Source organism: Priapulus caudatus, unplaced genomic scaffold (genome assembly GCF_000485595.1).
Source record: "Priapulus caudatus unplaced genomic scaffold, Priapulus_caudatus-5.0.1 Scaffold3, whole genome shotgun sequence".
NCBI classification, from domain to species: domain Eukaryota; kingdom Metazoa; phylum Priapulida; class Priapulimorpha; order Priapulimorphida; family Priapulidae; genus Priapulus; species Priapulus caudatus.
The window spans coordinates 34,886-39,392 of NW_014577064.1; positions in this window are offsets into that span (position 1 = coordinate 34,886).

The following is a 4,507-nucleotide window of genomic DNA, read 5'->3' on the forward strand; positions in this document are numbered from 1 at the left end:
GTCGCATGGGCGGTGCGACCGCTTCATGACTACATAACGCGGCGCTAGCCTACGCGACCCAGATGACGGGCTGCTTCAACACACACACACACAACGTGGGGGCCTGCAACACGCTGCTTCTCGCCACTTGTCACTCTAGGCGGCGGGCGATACACAGGCAGGCGAGCTACGGTTGACACGAAACGAGCACTGGTGACACGGCACGAGCATGGTGAACGAAAAGAGCATGGTGACACGAACGTAGCGGAAGGGGGAGCATGTTTGTCAGGACACGGGATATGGTGGCACGACGCGAGCATCGGTGACACGCGACCAGGCATTATGGCACGAAGAGGCATGCGACGTGACAGCAGGCATGGTGAGTGACACAGGCCTGGTGAGGGCACGGACATGAGACTACCGACACGCGGGCATGGTGACACGACACGATACAGCCATGCAACACAACACAAGCTGGCGACAACCAGCATGGTGAGGAGAGCAAGGCATAGGTGAGGTGACACAGACATGATAAACCGTGACACACGTGCACGTGACACGCCACGAGGCATGGTGAAGGAAGCGAGCATGGTGCACACGACCGAGGCATGGTGACAACCAAAGCATTGGCGACAGCAGGCATGGTGAGGCGACACGAAGCATGGTGGACACGAAGAGGCTGGTGAGCACCGACAGAGCTCTCCAAGGCGTCTTTCGTTTTGGCTTCGCCTGCCGTTTCCAGGAACTCACAGTCCGGAGAACGTTTCGGGTGCTGATTGTTATCGATGCGCATCGGATTACGACAAGAAGCTAAGGAACTAACAGGTCGTGGAAGCGACAGGATGGGCGATGCACCGTCGATCGCTGTTAGCTTAGCCGTTAGTTGTTCTGTTCGGATGGCTCACCCTCGAATGGCGACGATGCTATCGCACCTCAACGGCTGGCGAGATCTCTTGTGCGCGTCTGCGCGATGCGGCTATATTATGGACGCCGTAAGAGCGAGGGGACCGCAATGAAGCCGGCGGCGGCAGGCGTCGTCTGCTTATAAGCCGCGGTCAGTTGCGGCGCTGGCAGGCGTCGTTGGAGCGCGGGGAAGTCTAGCGGGCGCGCGCATGCGCCTGCGAGATCTGTCATCGACTCAGCAACGTAGACTTTCACAGGCGTCGCAGCCGAGCGCGGCGCCTGTTGAGTGTTATACTAACGCCATGCGCTGCGCCACAGTTTTATCCAACCACTGAAGGTGTGCGGAGAGATGCGTGGAGAGAGATAGAGAGAGAGAGAGAGAGAGAGAGAGAGAGAGAGAGAGAGAGAAAGAGAGACAGAGAGAGGCAGAGAAGATAGATAGAGAGAGAGAGAGCGAAAGAGAGAGAGCGACTGAGAAAGAGAGAGCAGAGAGAGAGACCGAGAAGGCGACGTCCGCAGGCACAGCGCGGTGATGAAGAAGGAGGGAGAGGCCGAGAGATAGATAGAGAGAGAGAGAGGGAATGAGAACAAGAGAGGGAGGAGAGAACGAGAGAGAGCGAGAGAGAGACGAGAGAGAGGTATGAGAGAGCAGCCAGAGAGAGTGAGAGCAAGGCGAGAAAGAGATAGAGAGAGACAGAGGAGGAGCGAGGAAATGAGAGCAGAGGAGAGCGCAACGGCGAAGAAACGAGGAGAGAAAGAGAGAGAAGGAGAGGAGAAGCAAAGAGACGAGAGAGAGAGAGAGAGAGAGAGGAGAGAGAGAGAGAGAGAGAAAGGCGAGAGATAGATTAGATAGAGCAGAGAGATAAGGAAAAAAACGAGAGAGAGGAGAAAGAGAGAGAGAGAAGAGGAGAGAGAGAGAGAGGAGAGAGAGAGTGCCGAAGGGAGAGAGAGAGAGAGAGTGAGAGCAGCGAGAAGGAGAAAGAGAAGAGAGAGAGAGAGAGGAGAGAGAGACAGAGAGGAGGGCAGAGAGATAGATGAGAGGAGGATAGCGAGAGAGAGAGAGATAGGGGAATGAGAAGCGAGAGAGAGAGAGAGAGAGAGAGAGCAGCAGAGAAGAGAGAGAGAGAAAGAGAGAGACAGAGAGAGAGCCGAGGTCAGAGAGATAGATAGAGAAAGAGAGAGAGAGACAGAGAGAGAGAGAGGGAGAGAGAGAGAGAGAGATGAGAGAGAGAGAGGGAATGGACGCAGAGAGAGAGAGAGGGCCGAGGAGAGCGCAGCGAGTCAAAGCAGAGAGCGAGCGCGATGAGAACAGACAAGAGATGATGCAGAGCGCAGAGGAAGAGAGAGCGGAGAGAGACAGACAAGCAAGAAGATAGCGGATCGGACCGAGCGGAGAGAGAGAAGAGAAAAGAGAGGAAGAAAGAGAGAGAGAGAGAAGCGAAACGTACGAAGAGGGAGAGAAGAGCCGAGAGGAGAGAGAGAGGAGAGAGAGAAGAAGAACTTCTGAGCGCGTGGGTGCGTGTGCAACAAGCGAAGTAGAGGAGCCGATACGAGACCGAGAGAGAGAGAGAAGGCGTGAAGACATGAGAGAGAGAAAAGAGAGACCGAAACAGAGCGCAGGCAAAAACTTCAGTAGATGACAGACGAGAGCATAGAGAGCGAGAAGGAGACGACAGAGAGAGGGAGAGAGAGAGAGAGGAGAGAGAGATGAGAGAGAGAGAGAGAGAGAAGAAAGGAGCGAGAGAAAGAGAGAGAGAGACGATGGGCAAGCTGCATGTGCTCGGACAAACCGCTCGTCACGACGTAACCATTACGGCCTGCAATACAGGCAGGCGACGTTGTGTGTGTGGTGTGTGTGTGTGTGTGTGTCGTGGTGTGTGTGTGTGTGTGGTGGTGTGTGTGTGTGTGTGTGTGCTGTGATGTAGTGTGTGTGTGCGCCGCGCCGCGCGCGCGCGCGTGTGTGGTGTGTGTGTGTGTGTGTGTGTGTGTGTGTGTGTGTGTGTGTGTCGTGTGTGTGTGTGTGGTGGTGTGCGCACGGCCGTACGGTACGCTACACCATGACGCACGTCACGCGCCGGCCGCCGCCCGCGCGCCGCCGGCCGACCGAGACCATCATGCTGTCGCGCGGAGCGCAAGCCCTCTAACCGACATGGGACGCGTACAGGTGGCAAGCGCGCGCGTCATCCACGCAAACAGTTTTGTCAAGAGGTGGCACTGTTCCGCCGTGAAGTCTGCTCGGCGGTGACAGCAGTCATCCGATGGATGCTGACACTCGATACGCGCTGCTAAAATAATTCGTTGAGCAGGGGCAACGACGTATCAAGCAAGCGGATCGGTCTACGCGCGCCGCCAGCGCAGAATGCCAGTCCACGTCGCTCGTGGTGGGCGAGCTCTCGGCTCCCGGTTGCGATAAAGTGAGGGGATAATGTATAAAGCTAGTTCATACACGCTAAACACTCCACGCGCAAACAATGCTGTGAAAACTCAAGCGATGCGTAGTACGCTGCAGTCGGCACCCGGCAGCCGGTGTTCGGCAGTCTATTATGCAAGCGATTACGTTACTACGTTGTTGCGCAGGTTTTGTGTTCTCGTATGGTTGCGGCACAGGGTGAACGGTGCATACGTTTACCATTATTTCGACATTGTCAGACTAAACTCGATGCTCGATCAAAGAGGGTTGTCAGATGTAGATCGGCTGTCAGAGCATAGGTGTCGTATGACGCACGCACGTGACGCACGCACGCGTCATATAACGCACGCACGCATCATCTATCGATCGATCTCGCTATCTATCTATCTATGCTATGCTATCTATGCTATCTTCTATCTCTGCCTATATATATACATGTTTAGATGTCATCTACTCTATCTAAAGCTATCTATCTATGCTATATATGTATCCTATCTATCTATATTTATATATCATTGTATGCTATCTATCTATAGTAAGCTAAGTCTATCTCATCTTATCTATCTACTCTAATCTATCTATTATCGGTCTGTCTGTTTCTATCTATCTATCTATCTATTAACTATCTATCTATCTATGCTATCTATCGTATCCTATCTATCATATCATATATCAGGTCTGTCTGATCTATCTATCTATCTATCTATCTATCCTATCTACTTTTATCCTACTCTAATCTATCTAATCTATCTTATCTATCTATCTATCTATCTCATCTAATCCATCAATCAATCTAGTCTGATCTAGTCTATCTATTAATTTATCTCATCTATCTTCTATCCTACCTACCTATTGACTATCCTCATCTATCTATCTATAATATTTTATCATTATTATATATAACTATGTCTGGTCTGTCTGTCTGTCTATTATGGCTATACTATCTCTCTCTATCGCTATTATGGCTGTGTGTGTTGTGTGGTGTGTGTGTGATGTGTCGTGTCGTGTGTGCGCTGTGCGTGTGCCGTGGTGCGTCGTGGCGTGTGCGCGTCGCGCCGTGTGCGGGTCTGGTGCGTGCGTGCGTAGTGCGTGTGCGTGTGTGTATCTTATTATTCGTTAATTTGTGCTTGCCCCTTATTTCTTTATTTTTTTATTTATGTGTATTATGTGATGTATTTTATCATTATAATTTACATGAGTTTTACATCAATCGGC